The sequence below is a fragment of the Felis catus genome, chromosome A2 (genome assembly GCF_018350175.1).
Source record: "Felis catus isolate Fca126 chromosome A2, F.catus_Fca126_mat1.0, whole genome shotgun sequence".
NCBI classification, from domain to species: Eukaryota; Metazoa; Chordata; class Mammalia; order Carnivora; family Felidae; genus Felis; species Felis catus.
In genome coordinates, this window is record NC_058369.1 from 141,030,495 (window position 1) to 141,047,707 (window position 17,213).

General features: G+C 38.3%; 2 long non-coding RNA genes and 1 other non-coding gene across 7 annotated transcripts in view; 1 reads left to right on the forward strand and 2 right to left on the reverse strand.

Annotated features, from left to right (window-relative positions):
- Positions 1-17,213, reverse strand: part of LOC109497576 — a 65,745-nt gene that overhangs the window by 11,498 nt on the left and 37,034 nt on the right. For all 4 annotated transcript variants that reach the window (XR_006594486.1, XR_006594485.1, XR_006594488.1 and 1 more), the window contains exons 3-4: positions 15,988-16,073; positions 10,081-10,200 (exon numbers count right to left, since the gene is read on the reverse strand). This is a non-coding gene — a long non-coding RNA (uncharacterized LOC109497576). The remainder of the gene's footprint in view (positions 1-10,080; positions 10,201-15,987; positions 16,074-17,213) is intronic.
- LOC123384008 lies at positions 6,239-16,943 on the forward strand. 2 transcript variants are annotated; one of them, XR_006594490.1, is made up of 3 exons: positions 6,239-7,008; positions 10,166-10,451; positions 15,912-16,943. It is a non-coding gene; the product is annotated as an uncharacterized LOC123384008 (long non-coding RNA). The 2 variants fall into 2 exon arrangements; XR_006594489.1 differs by lacking the exon at positions 15,912-16,943 and adding an exon at positions 13,027-14,016.
- On the reverse strand, positions 13,023-13,227 carry LOC111559674. Its single transcript, XR_002740790.1, has one exon. It is a non-coding gene; the product is annotated as a small nucleolar RNA U3 (small nucleolar RNA).

A 17,213-nucleotide genomic window follows, 5' to 3' on the forward strand; every position in this document is an offset into this window, starting at 1 on the left:
TCATTATTGATATATTCTATTTCTCCAACTAAATTTTAAGACATGCTTCTTTGTAAATAACCCTGTTATATCCTACATATAATTAAATATCAATAAGTATTTTTTAAAAATAAGAATGAATGGTGCTACACATCCTATTTATGCTGGGAGACAATCTGTTTATAGAATGGATAAAAGACTCTTTGAATTAGTTTTCAAGTCATGCAGATGAAACTGTCACAGTGCTTTTTACAAGGTTGGCAAGTCTGAAAGGCCTAAATTCTTCATGTTAAGAAAGACTTTGAGTTGTATCAACATGGGCAAGTTGCTCAACTTCTAGATCTAATTTCTTTATCTGTAAAAAGAGGATGATAATAGAACTTCGGGAATGTGTTGTGGGAATAGAGAGTTACTGCATATATAACAGGTACGAATAGTTCTGTGACACTCAAGGTGCAAGAGATGTCATGGTTCTTTATTTTCCAAATAAAACCATCTCCAAATTACAACTTAGCAACATCGATGAGTCCAATACCAGTTATTAACTGGGGTTTTCCTCATTGGAGCTTACGAAATGGATTACATCTTCCTGGTTCTTGGTCATAGGATGGCTATTTCCCTCCTTGGCTCCATTTGGCTGCTACATACAGGGTTGTATCTACATACAGGCTGTTATCTCCAGAATGCAGAGTCTAGGCACTTGAGAAATCCACAACCCTCCCCATGTTTCAATTAAAGAATAAAATCCAGTGTAGGGCTACCTGCCCGAAGTCTCCATTTTCACCTCCCTTGGGACAGTCCAGTTTAATCCCTTTATTGGCTGAGAACTTTGCAATGAATCCTATTAAAACTCTCTCTCCGAAGATAAGGGGAATCTAGATTTCAAGGGCAAACAGCCATCTTGTCATCATTCTTTGGTGAAAACAATAGAAAAAATTAAAATACTGATCAGTTTCTCAGGAAATCACACAGTTGCACAGGCAAATCACTTAGCATATATTAGCATATGTTAATTGCTCAATGTATGTTGCTTTTTATCATTATTGTTTGGAGTATTACAAGTGCATAGTGACTGCTCCATTGAATCTTTTATATCTTGAGAAGCTTTAAGGTATAGGGGAAATTCCTGGCTTTTGGAGTCAAACAGCTCTGGTGTTGATTCATGGCTCCGTCGTCTCTTGTCTCTGTGAGTTTAGGTAAATTATTTTACCCAGCTTCAGTTTTTCTTTTGTAAAGTTAATTGTGTAGGCTAATTGCACATAACCCATATAGCCTTAGGCTTCACCTGCCAGGACATACACTTGATATTCATAATAATATCCTGATTCTCAAGGCTTTGAGTCCACACCTGAGTGACCAGTAGAAAATTTGGTCTTTTGGTGGCAGCCATTCCCATTAATTTATTCTGTCTGGGAAGCCCCGTGGGTGAAGGATTCTCATGTCCTTCATTCTCATGTCAGACCGCTAGGCTGCTGTTCTCATGCTTCTCTTTCCTTCTGAACAGTAGGGAAAATTCTTTAGAGTCCCATGATCAGAGGTATTTCAATAGTTAGGTCCCCTGTGTCCCTGCATTTTCCTTCCATAGCACTCTCAAGTTTAGGTGGAGAGGGGAAATGTCAGAGAAGATTGAGTACAGTCTTCTGCTGCCACTGCTTGCCTTGACATTCAGGCAAACTACCAGGCCTGTTCTTCCATATCTTCTCATAGTTTCTAAGGTCCCTTTCTCTAGATCACCCTCCTTTGGGGAAGCTCAGTCCCCTAGATTGGTTTCTGGATGACTGAACACAACATGTGGACCAGGTTTGTGTTCTCTTCTACAGATATCCTGGGCCCGTGCAAAACAAGATGCGTGTCTAGACATCTGTTTCAGTCCTTAGGAGCATTCTGTGATGGTCACAAAGCCCCTGGAACATTTTGTCACACCAAGTTGTGCTATCAGGGGCAAAGAACCTTATGTCATGCTCCAACCTTGACCTACTGCAGAATATTCCTTTAAGCAACTAGTGTATGGTACACAGTAAGCTCTTAGTAAACATAATCCCCCTTTTGTCTTCTTTGCCTAAAAATGATTTGATGTATTTGCCAGATAGTTGACTATAAAACACATTTTATCTTTATGTCAAACTAATTGTTTTTTTAAGTTTATTTATTTTGAGAGAAAGAGAGAGAGAGTGAGAGAAACAAGCAAGTGAGGGTTGGGGGGGGTGGGGAGAGAGAGATTGAGGGAGAAAGAATCCTGAGCAGGCTCCATGTTGATAGCACAGAGCCTGATGCAGGGCTTGAATTCACAAACCATGAGATCATGACCTGAGCCACAAGCTAATTGTTTTTATAGTGAAAAAATCTGTGACCCAAAGTCCTCTGGGTCATGTTGTTAAACAGAGCATCTCAGGACTTGGGAGCTTATTATCAATGCAGCCTACACATTGTAAGCATGACTGGCTTAATCAGAAAAACTATTAGTAGAATGTATAATGGCTACCAGGGAAGAGTCACGGCCTTGTACCCTGGTGGAAGCCATTTCAGTTTGGACTCCTACAAGCAAATGGAATAAAACTAGTTCTTCAACTGCCTGTGACAGAGACACATAGGGTAGGATGCTCAGGTTAAGAAAGAATACCAAACAAATAAATAAAAACCTCCCCCACAGTTTATAAGTAAAGCAGGAAGTCAACTGTTTGCAAACTATATTGCAGGGAAATGAAGCCTCTATAAAGCCTTTATTCAGGTGAACTTTGAACTTTTGTCAATGCAAAGAATAAGTACTATTTAAAAGTCCTTAGAAGGCACTGAAGAAAAGAAGTAACACACAGAATGGTGTGGGGGAGACATCATGGGAAAACAGAAAATGATTTGCAGAGCTGGGACAGTTGAGGAAGAGGTGTTCAGATCTGACCAAACCTGAGACTATTCCTTACGTCATTCTGGTTTTAGGATTCTCACAAAGTCTTTAAGGAAGAAAATCTGGAAATTAATTTAAAAAATACACTTAGATGATGTTTATGGATATATTATGAGCCTTTCACATTATAATTTAGTTAATCTTTAAAACAACCACATGAAGTGCTATTGGCCCCATTTTTATAGATAAACAAATTGAGGCATAACTTGCCTCCAAACATAGGGCAAGAAACAGAGCCAGAATTAAAAATCAGGTAGTCTTCATTAAAGATAGTGTTATCATATGAAGTAGCAATTTCACTCCTAGGGCCTAGTAATTCTGTTCGGAGAGAAATGAAAACATATGTCTGCATAAAAATGGGTGCACTAACATTTATAGCAGCATTATTCATAATAGCCAAAAGGTGAAAATAATTCAAAAGTCCATTGATGAGTGAATGAATAAACAAAATGTGGTATATCCGTACAAGGGAATATTATTCGGCATACAAAGGAACAAAGTGCTGATCCATACTATAACATGGATGAACTTTGAAAAAATACTGCTAAATGAAAGAAACCAGTACAGAGACCACTTATTATATTATTCCATCTGTATGAAATACCCAAAATAGGCAACTCTGTAGAGACAGATAGTAAATTAGTAACTGCTTAGGGTGAGAGACATGGGACCTGGGAGTGATAGTTGAGGGATAACAGAGTCTCAGGGTGGGGGGGGGGGCACCCAGGTAATCTGGTTCCAGAGTCTGGGATTTCAAACCCTGGGCTATGCCATCTTTCTTGACCCAGAAGCCGGCTGACCAGAACTTTTTGCTGTGTATGCTCAGACATTTTAAAATAACTTATGGTTTGGATACACATGGGGAGAAAGTCAACTAAAAAGAGACCTTAAAGAAGATTGGCTTGAGGAAGCTCAATGATAAATGGGTGGGTAGAGTTTTAACATCTATCTGCTATGACTACTCCTGTACCCTTCCCTTCCTATTTTCTGTTGCTGCTTACCATCACAGAAAATGTGGGGTGAAAGTGTCAAGGTAGGATGCCAGAACAGATTTGTTACCTTGCTCGTCGATTTCACTAAGTTAACCTTTTGAAAATGGCCAAATAGAACTCCAAACTTGATCTCTCAAGGAAACAATTTGCAAGTTGTGAGACAATGTCAGCTAAGTAAATGGAACACAGATACCTCAAAACTGAAAAGCCGAAAATTTTTCTCCTGCCTTTGTCAAAAGATCTCACCATTGATTTCTGGTACTGGCCAACAAACAGGTGTGAAGAAGGGCCCCCTGCTGGCCCTTGACTAATAAATTCTAAGTGAATTGGAGGCCTATACTCAGTGCCTTACTCTGGCACGTGTAACTGTCTAAAATTACCAAAACAGGAGGCTCGTTGATGATGATAGTCTCAGGTTATAAATAATGCTCTCATCATTACCAAAGGCTGCTTTAATTAACCTGGGTTTCATGTGAACAACCACCAATCAGAAATGGTAATATGAAAAGTCACACACCTTGTATTTGTCCCTCTTTTCTCAGAAGAGGATTTCATTCCTCAAGTCTCAATTCTAAAGCTCCCAAAAAGCTTTCATGTGAAAACCTGATTATGTCTATGGTAATAATAATACTTTTCCAAAGTGCCCACAATTACACATTCAGTAATTCTCCATATTCTTTCCTTCTCACCCACCAGATGGTGCTACTTCCTTACATTTCCCAAAGATAACAACTTCATTCTGAAGGAAGTTACTGCCGTAGGTTTTAGGTACCCTGGGTTCATATTCCAAAATTTGCAAATTTCTCTTATTCAACATCTCGTAATGTAATAAAGAACTTTGTAAATGGAAACCTGTTGGTTGTAATTGGAAAAAAAAAATCCTAGGTGTTTGACTTTTAAATCACTCTTGTGTATTTAAACCAGAAGTAAGGTCAAGTGGTTACAAGAAAGTTGTGGTGACAGAAACCATGTGATCACCAGAGACACCCCCCCCCACCTTCTACTTGCATGGTATCTTATTCCCAATGGGAATAACGGGGGTAAGAGTAGATGTGTTCTTATCCCACAAACACTGCTTCATTAAAAACAAAATATATTACCCACAATGATCTTAGAACTGTAACTTAGTCTTTAACAAAGGTTTACAAAGATCTTACAATATTCTTCCCCAGTCACAAAACGTAAAGCAGTCTCTAAAATAAGGATAATATTTATCCTGAACCTACAAACAACCTTGGGAATGAAAGAGCTGAGATTAGGAGGGGGTAAGCGGCTGGATGTGTGGATCAGTTCATAGGGCTGTGAAAGAGACAGATCAAACATTCCATTTGCTCTCTTCCATTTCCTGGCCTTCTTGCAATTAGAATGAGCACAAAGAACTAGTTCTGACCAGTGAAACAGTAGTGGATGTAAGTGTATTATTTGCAGGGTGAGGGAGTCAAAAGCCCATGCAAGTTTCTCAAGTTTCTCTCTTCCCTTAACAAAGTACCTGAGGAAGCTGCATGTTCCGGATGGTGTAGTTAACAAGATGGTGACAGCTCCATTGGCCTGGATCCGTGTGTGGAGCAGAAAGTCTGCCAACTCATATGGGAGATGCAATGTGAACAAAAAATATATTTTTGTCGTATCAAGCTACTGAGATCTTGGGTTGACCATAATCCTTGAGCATATGCCCAGAACAATGCTAGCATGTTTTTTTTTTTTTTTTTCCTGCCACTGCTTTCTTCTATCATGTCTAAGCAATACATTACTTGATTCTGTTTCAGAGTATTTGTTTTTTGGGCTTTTGTTAGAATGTAGATTTTAAGTTGATCTGTGTTCATTTGTATTACCTACTGTGCTGAAATCCTTGACTGTTATTTGCCTCTTTCTATAAGGATTAGCTACAAAAATTTCAAGAGAAGGCATTTTAGCATGAGCTTTGTAGATAGAATGGTTAGAGTCCCAATAATGTAATTCGATAATTTGTGTTATAAGTTAAAAAGTAAAAAGGTCTTCATAAGTACCCATTTCTTCTTCTCTAAAATGGGAGGAACAAGATCACAGAACTTGTAAGTTTGATGCAATGATTGATTGAATCAGAACATTATTATATTTTGAGTACTTTTTAAAAATTAATAATATAGTTTTCTTTTTGCTTTTCTTTTTTTTTTTAATTTTTTTTTCAACGTTTATTTATTTTTGGGACAGAGAGAGACAGAGCATGAACGGGGGAGGGGCAGAGAGAGAGGGAGACACAGCATCGGAAACAGGCTCCAGGCTCCGAGCCATCAGCCCAGAGCCCGACGCGGGGGGGGGAGCTCACGGACCGCGAGATCGTGACCTGGCTGACGTTGGACGCTTAACCGACTGCGCCACCCAGGCGCCCCTTTCTTTTTGCTTTTCTGAGCCCATGACTTTCATCTTGGTTTTAAGGAGGCTTCCCTCTATGAATCTAAAATTTATGATATGTGGAATACAAATAGAATAAATTAAAATTCTGCTTCTGATATCTAAAATGAATTGTGCAGCAAGATAACAGCCATGTTAGCTAAGTAGTTCTCTAGCGATGGAGAGAGGTCACTCCTACCTAAGGCCGCCAGGCCTTCCCTGGGGTAAAACACACTCCCTTTTGCACTAAGGGGAACTGTGGCAAGAAGAAAAGAGTAAGAAAGTGGCAGTGGAGGGAGCAGATGTCTCTGTACTTTTCCCTCTCTGGGCTTTGGCTCTGGCCTAGAGCTGAGCACACAGAGAGTAGAGAGGTACTCTTCCTTCCTCTTCATCATTTGAGACTCTGGGAGGAAGCAATCATGCTGGCTGCCTTGCACCAAGTTGAAGCACAGTCACCTAAAAATGAACTACGGTCAGGTAGCTTTCCTGGGCTGCCTTTGATCCTATGTAGTATACACTGACCCTAAGTTATTGAGCATCTGACTGGAGAGCTTGCCAGGAGTCACCTTAGCAGAACAAGAGGCCTAGTGGCCAGGATTTTAGAGAATACTTGGACCAAATGAGAGGCACAGCCAGACCCAGAGCAGTGACCTGGACTAGTGGGAGATAATGAGACTTAGCCAGCCAGGGGTCACTACTGTGAGACGAGAGAAGCCAAATCACAGTTGCACCCAACTTAAACTTCAGCCTTAAATACCTCCAAAGGTAAGCAGTAGCCTGGTAGATAAAGAATATTGCACTACAAACCAGAAGAAGCAAAGGACATTACCCTCAAGATCCTTGATCCTTCCTGGCTGCCATGAGGTTGTTTAAGCTCCCCTCACGTAATCCCACATGAATGGACTCCATTCTTAGTGAGAGACGAAGAAGAATGAAGGAGGCCGTATGAGAGACTGAGCACTTTTATTCTATACAAAGGAATATTACACCTTTAAAGATGTTGGGTTGGATTAAATTTAAATGCAATTAAACCATCAACTTGTTTATTAATTCAGAAGTAGGGGGTTCAAACTGAAGACCAAAATAGTTGTAGACAAAATAAAGTCATTACATCACACACACACACACACACACACACACACGTATATACACACACATATATTCATATATAATATATACATATACATACATTAATATATATAATATATACATATATACACATAAAACACATTTTGTGTGTATACATATATATTATATATATTTGCATTATATGTAATGAATGTATACATGCAATTATGTATGCACAATGTAATTACATACATGTAATATGTATACATATTTTAATAAATATGTATGCATATATGTGTGTGTGTATATACACATATACATAAAATGTAATTGCTTTGTTTTGCCTACAACTGCTTTGGTCTTCAGTTTGAATCTCCTACATCTGGGTAGGAAAAAAAATACACAGCATAGTATGACTTAAGCCTATGACCCTGCTACACAGTGCTCATAATAAGTGTTTAATACATGTTGAATTAATGTTAAAGCTTCCAGAATACACAGCATCGCTTCTTGGATATTTAAGAAGCATATAAAATTTATTATGTAAAATAAGGAATTCCTGATTCCCACAATTCCGATTTACTCTTTCTCTGCCTTTTCTATGTCAGTAAATGGGCTCACCATTCAGCTAATTTCCTCAGTCTTTGGGTTTTTCCTTTTCTTTTATCTCCACATCCAACCCAGCAGGAAATCTTATTGGTTTTCTTATTAAATATGTGTTGACTCTATTCTTTTCTCTCCATCTCTGTTACATAAATTTAATCAAGACCAACCAGATTTCCGTGTTTAATTTCTTAACAGTTCCCCTATCCATTCTATTTTTCCCCCAGAATATAGTCTTTTAAAATGTAATCTTTTAGAAACATAAAAGAAATCTTGTCAATCCCCTGCTTAAAATGCTTTCGTGACTTTTTATTACTTTTAAAATAAAATCTAAACCTATTGCCTTTGTCAACAAAGCTCTGCATAGTTTGGTCTCTACTTGGCTCTCTAACTTCATCTCTCACCTCTTTCCTTCCTCAGAGGTTAAAACTGTACAGGACTCTTTGATATTTCTCAGTCATGCCAGAACTTTTGCACATGCCCTGTGTGTCTAGAATCCTCTTCCTCTGGATCTTTGCAAGACTAGCTCCTTTGCGGTCTATATACATCTCATCTCAAATATCAGTTTAGAATTTTCTGACTATCCCAGTTATTCTTTATCAAATGTTTATCTTTGTTATAATGTTTTTCACAATCTATAATTCTTTTGATTTTTAAATGCTGCTGACCTGTTTATTGCCTGTGTTCCCCCAATAGACTATAAGCTCTGTGGGGGCAAGAATCTTGTCTATTCACTCTTGCATTCCCATCACCTAGAACCATTATCTGTACACAGAAGGCTCAATAAATATTTGCTGAAAGAAAAAGGAGGGATGGAAAAAAGGAAGGAAGGAAGGAAGAAAAAAAGATGTGCAAAAAAGAATGAAATGAAGTCCAAAATAAATATTTGGTGAAAGAAAAAGGGGGGATGGAAAAAAGGAAGGAAGGAAGGAAGGAAAGAAAGAAAAAAAGATGTGCAAAAAAGAATGAAATGCTCCTAAGTCCAAGGTATCAAAAAAGTTCATTTTGATAATGTAATATATCTTATTTTCTGCTATATAAATCAAGAATAAGCCATTTATTATTTATAATGAAACTTGAAGTTCTTTGCTTTTTATAATCATTGTATATTCTGAAGTAATTTCATAAGAAATTTTATTAATCTTGGTTATTGAGTTGCTTTACCAAATTGAAACACAATCCATCATGTAATAGTGCTGTTTGTCAAATATTTTCAGCTTCCTGCCTTCAGGTACATGGTAGTAGGAATGTACTTGTGGTCCCTTTTTTGGTTGGGTGGGTCCATGTGATTGGTTCCAGCTAATGAGTAATGAGTGGTGATGGATGTGGTGTGTATCATTCCCAGACTGAAGCATATAATTACTGATACAAGATGTTTCAAAGATTCGCTTTCTTCTGCTGTGGGTTCACTAGATAACGTTGTAGTCTTTATGCTACTTTCATTATTATTTGTTCTTTAGATGTTTTTCTCTCAATAATTTATTAAATTTTGATGAATATAGGCATTTTTGCTTTACGTTGTAAAGCCATTACTTTAAAATGCCTTGGAAATACATATATTTTAAATTATTATTATTGAAGTATAGTTGACATATATTAGTTTCAGGTATACAGTATAGTGATTTGGTAATTCTGTACATCAAGCAATATTGGCCACAAAAAAGTATATTGGAAATTCAATTCAATTATTCATCACTCACTTATTCAGGAAACATCTACTATGTATCAGATACTCTCCCAGGCTCTTGGGATAGGGCAATGGACAAAACTGACTATGATGTTCACCCTTTTGAAGCTTGCATTATGGAGTCAGAGAGACAATAAATATGATATTTAAGTAAATTAGATAGTATGTTGTAGGTAATAAATGTCATGAAAAGAGAAAATGTACAGGAAAATGGGAAGTCTAAGATTTGGACTAGGTGGTCAGGGTAGACCTCAACTGGGAGAGTAAAGTACACAGGCAATGTCTTGAAGAAGGTACAGGACAGAGCTGAACAGATAGATATCTGAGACCAGGGTAACTCCAAGCTAGAGTGGAATAGCTACAGCAACGATCCCCAATATTTTGGTCTCAGGACTCTTTTATGCTCTTAAAATAATGTTAAGGACCTTTTTGTTTTATTTTTGACCATTTAGTCCCATGAAAGGGTCCTGAGGACTTACAGAGATCCCTGGGTCATCCTTTGAGAACCACGGAGCTGGAGCAAAGTCTCTGAGAGAGTCTGATCTGTTGCCTGCTCTGTTGCAGGGACCTTGAGGATGCCAGTGTGACCAGAGAGAAGCCTAAGGGACGGAGACAGGAGAGGAGGTCAGAGAGGTGACTGTGATCAAATCACATAGGCTCTTCCAGGATACTGTAAAACCTAAATCTGTACCCAGAGGGACATGGGGATCATTTAAGAACTTGGAGCAGAAGAGCGGCATGATCTGACAAGTTTTTAAAAGGACATTGGGGCTGCTGTCTTGCAACTAGATGGGAAGAAGCAAGAGGACAAGATGAGAGACTTGTAAGAAGAGGCTACTACGGTGATCAGGTGAGGGCATCTACATTTGACAGTTAGCTCTAAATGCATCAATAAACCGATCACAGGCTCCTTCAGTACTATTATCCCTCTAACTGGTTCACATTCAAGGTACTATTCTCTTCCTTTCCCTCATAGCCTTATGTAAAGACATTGTTATTCCTTTTCTGTATTTTTGTTTGTTTGTTTTTCAAGTTTATTTATTTATTTTGAGAGAGAGAGGGAGAGGGAAAATCCCAACCAGGCTATGCGTTGTCGCTTGGAGCCCGACATGGCTCAAACTCACAAACCACGAGATCAAGACCTAAGCCAAAACCCAGTTGGACACAACCAGTGAGCCACCCAGGTGCCCTGACATTGTTATTCTTTAATCATACATTTCCTTTCATTTTCTTGTTAAAAAGCAAAACAAAACAAAAATATTTATTTTTACAGCTCCTTGTTAGCCAATATTTTCAACCCCTACCGTTGTATCAGCAGGCTCATTTTTCTAGATCTTTAAAAAAATATAATACTTTGCAAGGCAATTATGAACCCTTTTGTTAACATTTTTGTTAATCATTTCATTTATTCATTTGGCTCCATGCTTTTTGTTCTTTTTGTCAGACATATTTTTCTACAAATGAATGTCTTGCATTTTAAACTAGGTCTGTCTTTGGGGCGCCTGGGTGGCGCAGTCGGTTAAGTGTCCGACTTCAGCCAGGTCACGATCTCGCGGTCTGTGAGTTCGAGCCCCGCATCAGGCTCTGGGCTGATGGCTCAGAGCCTGGAGGCTGTTTCGGATTCTGTGTCTCCCTCTCTCTCTGCCCCTCCCCCGTTCATGCTGTGTTTCTCTCTGTCTCAAAAATAAATAAACGTTAAAAAAAATTAAAAAAAAAATAAACTAGGTCTGTCTTTGACTTCAATTGTAATATGAAATTTTTTTTTCTCAATTCATTTTTTGGTATGTGAATTCATTATAAAATAAAAATAAAAGTTTCCTTTCTTCTGGTACTTAAAAAATCAAATAATGGGGCACCTGGGTGGCTCAGTTGGTTAAGCGTCCAACTTCAGCTCAGGTCATGATCTCACGGTCTGTGAGTTCGAGCCCCGCTTTGGGCTCTGTGCTGACAGCTCAGAGCCTGGAGCCCGTTTCAGATTCTGTGTCTCCCTCTCTCTCTCTGCCCCTCCCCTGTTCATGCTCTGTCTCTGTCTGTCTCAAATATAAATAAATGTTAAAAAAAATTTAAAAAAAAGCTTTTAAAAAATCAAATAAGTCTTATCTGTTATGATTTAATTAGAATGTAGTCACTCCAGTTCTCTGCATTTAAAAAATTCTTTCTAGTGTAATATTCACCCACTTTAAATCTCAATGTTACTTTTTTTTTTTTAATGTTTATTGGGGCTCCTGGGTGGCTTAGCTGGTTAAGGGTCTGACTTCAGTTCAGGTCATGATCTCATGATTCATGAGTTTAAGCCCCACATCAGGCTCTGTGCTGACAGCTCAGAGCCTGGAGCCTGGTTCAGATTCTGTGTCTCCCTCTCTCTCCCTCTCTCTCTCTCTCTCAAAAATAAACAAACATTAAAATAAATAAATAAGTAAATGTTTATTTTATTTAAGGGGGGAGGGCATAGAGAGAGGGGACAGAGGATCCAAAGCAGGCTCTGCACTGACAGTAGCGAGCCTGGTGCTGGACTTGAACTCATGAACCATGAGATCATGACCTGAGCTGAAGTCAGATGCTCAGCTGACTGAGCCACCCATTGTCCCTCAATGTTATTTTGAAATATAATTTATTATGCCACATTGTTCTCTATGCCTATTTCATCCACTAGATTATAAACTCTTTGAAAAATGGGCTTCACTAATCTTCCTTTACACACCCTTATTTCCTTATCCCTTGTTGACTCATAAGAATATAATCAATTATGATATTTATTCATATTATTTCTCATTCATTTCTGGCTTCCATACTGAGGCACTTGAAAAAAAAATTTAAGCAATCTCTATGCCCAGTGTGGGGCTAGAACTTGCAACCCTGAGATCAAGAATCATTAGCACTACTGACTGAGTCAGCTGGGTGCCCCTGCACTTGAAAAAAATTCATAAAACCAAGGAACATTTTTTAAAACTAAATTTTTAAAACTTTCTCAAAGTTAAGTGGAACTGAGGAGGGATGGGAATAGCATTGGGAATTATTAACCCAGAAAAGGGATTTTGGTCTATTTTCTATCTGTGGACCTTAATATTCTCTCAAAAATAGATGAAGTATTCCAGTGCACTCATTAGCTTGAACTCATGATTGTGTGAGGCCTTTCTCTCATGGGAAGAATGATTAAAGAAGTACCAATCGGTTGAATGAAGATGGCTAACAATTCTACAATTAAAATTTAAAAATATACAAAAACTGCTTATTTCTAAGCAGTTTAAACTAACTCATATATAAAGTTAATCATACTATCAAATCTAATTGATGTTGTCAATTTTATTGCATGTTTGATTTTATATTTTTTTGTGATTTCATATTTCTCCATTTTGTAGGCTCAGCAGAAAGTATTATAAAACTTCTTCCTTCCTTCCTCTCTCTCTGTCTCTTTCTTTCTTCAGACTGCATCCTCTCCCTCTTGCTCTCCCAAAGAAGAAAAGAACCAGTATCAATGGTGAATGGCAGTTGCAGAAACACCGAGAATCGGCTCTAGGCTCAGGAGAGATTGCTGTGTCTCCTGCTGGTGGTTTCCGGAGCTCTATACTTTCAGAGAAACTTCTCTAGTAACAAACTGTAGAAATGATCCTTGAAAGTATAGTCTTGGAAATTTATGGGTCTCTTGAATTTACACTGGGTAATTGCTACATATGTAGAGTGTCCATATAATTTATTGTCTAAATTGGGCCATTTTGAGAATTAAAAGGTGTCACTACTAATGATCGCCTGAGGACAGTGGGTATAAACTGTGACTGTCCCCAACAAACAGGTCACCCTATAGACGAGGTGTTAGGGGAGCACTTTTTTCCCCCCAGCATTTTGTATCCTTGAGGGGAAGGAATTTCCAGAATAGTATGGGAGAAACACTTTTCTCTCTTTCTGCCTCTTCTCTTATCCCTCCCCAGGGGATGGGGAATGATTTTGCTGATTGATGAGTTTGGGAGAGGAAAACTGAGCATGTAATTTCCAAGTATGACTACTGCCAAAGCAGCCAGTGTAATGCTCGAAACTTCTAAAAATAAAGATTTCTCCAGATGCTTGTTGCAGAAGTTTCTGACATTATATAAAATAATATATATATATATATTTTGCTTGATAATTCTAATTTTAAATGTCCATATGGACTTTTGGAAAAACTAAATTTAAGCATATCCCTCTCTTCACCACAACTCCCTCTACTGTAAACCTTTTCATATGTTCAGGTAATATGTTCTTTTTAAAGGAAAGCTTTCTTATTTTTACACATCACCAAACACCTTCTCTGTTTCGGAGAATCCTCTGTTTAATTAAATTTAAATTGAACTCTTACTTTTTGCGTCCACTACCTTTTTGATTTAGGCAACACATCAAGTTTCATCTACTTTATTTTGTGTATTCTTGAGCTACATTTATTATTAATCTACATTTTTAAAAAGATTTTATTTTTTTAAGCAATCTCTGTGCCCAACGTGGGGCTCAGACTTACAACTCCGAGATCAAGGGTTGCACGTTCCATGGACTGTGCTAGCTGGGCACCCCATCTTATTAATCTAAAATTTAAAATGTAACCCAGATTGTGGAGCCTAGGTTGGGAAGATTGTTTTGTTTTTTTCTTTTTTTAAAGACTTCCCTGTAAAAGAGTAGAGCTTAAGTGTGTTACTTTTGAGTACCCTATAGATCTTTCTCTGATACTGAACCTTTAATGTTAAAGACAGAATCAAAAGACACACTAAAGACAACACTAAATATTAACAAATACCTGTTTTTCAACTGCTTGAAAAAGTGAGATGGCTTCATAAATAATCATGAAAGATTCAGTGCTATTCCAAATATATATCTTTTGGATTAAGAAATGTCTACAATTGTTTATTGCTATATTACGCCTCTCTCTTAAATCTGTCAAAGCCGACCTTGCTCTTAGTTCAGGACTAGAAGACATCAAGTACTAGGACTCTGAATTGAGTGTCCGTCTCTTCCTTTAGCTCTTCAGGAGTAAATTCATTTGAGCAGCCCGAAGTTGAGAGGTGGGTACCATTCGAGCTTTCCTTCTTGAGAAGGAATCCTCCCTCCACTCCAGATGAAGGAGCTTGAGCAAGAGGTACCAAGAGGGAACAGAGAGACTGCCCTTTAGTCTAAGGAACAATATGCCTCCACTCAATTGATTTACTCAGAAACCCCTGCATAGTTTGAAACTAGTCAGCATCTAACTCCCCCAGAAAGTTGCCTTTTCTTGGTATTCATCTTCCACAGCTCATCACCTTCCTTAAATGCTTCTGGCCCCTCATCTTTAGGTCTGCGGTATCGTCCTTTTTATTTTTTCTTTCTGTTGTTGGATATTTTCTCTCCTTCGATTTTGAGGTGATCCTCAAAATCCTATCTTCAGGTCTCCTCTCTTTCCTGTAGAGATTTCTCTCCTCACTATCATCTCAACACAGAAGATTCCTAATTCTACACCAATAGAAAAATTCCCAACTGCCTGCTAGATGTCACCAACCTGAGATATCTATAGTTCAAAAGGCAATGTCTGTTACCATTTATATATACCTTTGTCTCTCTTCCACTGTCTTTCTTTTTGCCATCCCCTCCATCCGGACTCCCTTTACAATTTCAGCCTGCTAAATTCTTCTGGTAAGTTAAGCCTTAAATATCACCTCCAGCTCCAAGCTTATTCAGATTTTTTAAACCACATTGGATGTCTTCATGTTTTGAACTCACATGGCATTCCGGGTATGACTCAATTCAAAACTGATTTTCTTCCACATAATTTGTAGGTTATTTATATAATCATCTTATCCTCATACTATAGGTCATAATTTACTCCTACTATACTATACACATGTTAAGACAATATAGCTTTTCCTTCTCTATAACTAGCTGATTATCCTCACAAGCCACCACCTACCTGGCATGAATAAAGCACAGAAATAAATGGCATATAAGACATGACATTGTTTCTCTAAAGAAATGCATGAGTAGGGTTATATGCATATTTTTCCCGACTTCATCCACCACTGAGGATGAATGTTTCACATGTGAAATAATACAGAAAAATGCCAGTGCTCCAATCTCTCATGTAGATGATCAACATTTCACACTGATTGCCCTCTCCAATTTTTACCTGTGGCTTCCTAGAGGAAGGGACAAGATTCTCATATAATCAGCACTCTGCACTCCTTCTGTTCAAGGTCATCTGCTTTTACTTTATGACTTACTGTGTCAGTTTGCTCAAGGTTTTTTGCCCCTGCTCTTTTCTGTGTGGCCAGCAGTCTACTCCAGACCACTAAATACTGTTTCTTTTATCTCTCCCCAGGTAGCTGAGAAGCTTGCCTGAATTCCACCGGAGAATTGTAGGTCCTACAGCAGGAGGAAACAGTGCTTCCTCTTACCTCACAGCTCTTGTATCCAGAACATGCAGGCTCCTGAAGGCAGGAGTCAATGAGAGCCCAGGATCACACAATGACTTTGGATGCACCTATGGAAAGGGGCAAGAGTAGAGAAATCATAAGTCCATTTATTTGGGTCTCCTATAATATATTTTAGTGAAGATATATAACTTTCCTTCATAGCAGTCTTGCACAAGTTTTGAATCTTCTCTTTAATTATGTTTTCTAGCTGTTTCTTGCTGGTGGATAGAAATACCTCTGACTTATATATTAATCTTATATCCAGCTACCTGATAAGCTCTATTTTTTCAATAATTTATATACCCTTTTGAGTTTTCTGCATAAGCAATAATGTCTGAGTGTGGCGGTTTCACTTTCTCCTTTCCAATTATTAGGTCTCTAAAAGCAGGGGAGTAAATGGAATTGCACTGTTGTAAGGTTATTACATTTGTGAAGCGGGGAATGTAAAATGTCAAGTGGAAAGTGATCATTGAAGAATGGGAAACAAACTGTTGGGTATAAAATGTAAAGTGTGAATAGCGACAATATCGATAGTAAATAGACACTGATGAGGTAAGTGATCCTAATGTTAGTCTTAGAACAAACTGAGAGACTAAGAGAAAAATTACCAGGTGTAGTCACAACTGCAAAGAAAAGACCCCCCCTACCCTACCCACCCCCCTTCCCAAAACCAGCCAGGGCATGCCCGGTTGTGGTCTGACCTAAGGCGGGAACCAATCAAGTTCTGCTGAGTGGTTTGAAAAAAAGGCGGGAACCAATCAAGTTCTGCTGAGTGTTCAAATTTAAATGTCAACCAATAACAGCTCTGTAACCGCGAAAAATCCCTAACTTGTTTGTGCCTGTCTATAAAAGAAGCTGTAAGATCCTCGCTGGGGGCCTCTTAGTGTCACCGGCAACGAGTGCGCAGAGGACCGGGTTTGAACCTACAATAAACGACCCTTGCCGCTTGGCTTTGACTATGGACTCTGGTGATTTGTTTTCGGGGGTCTCGAATCGGGGCATATCAAAACATTAGCAATATAATAAAAAGAAATACAGTTAAGAAGCCAGTAGATGAAATGGAACAACAAAAAATATTAAAGAAACCCAAAAGAAGGCAAGAAAGTCATAACAGATAAAAAAGATAAGATATAAAAGGAAAGCAAGTAGCAATATCAGAGGCTTAAATCAACTATATTGCTAATTACATTTTGTGCAAAGGGGCTAAA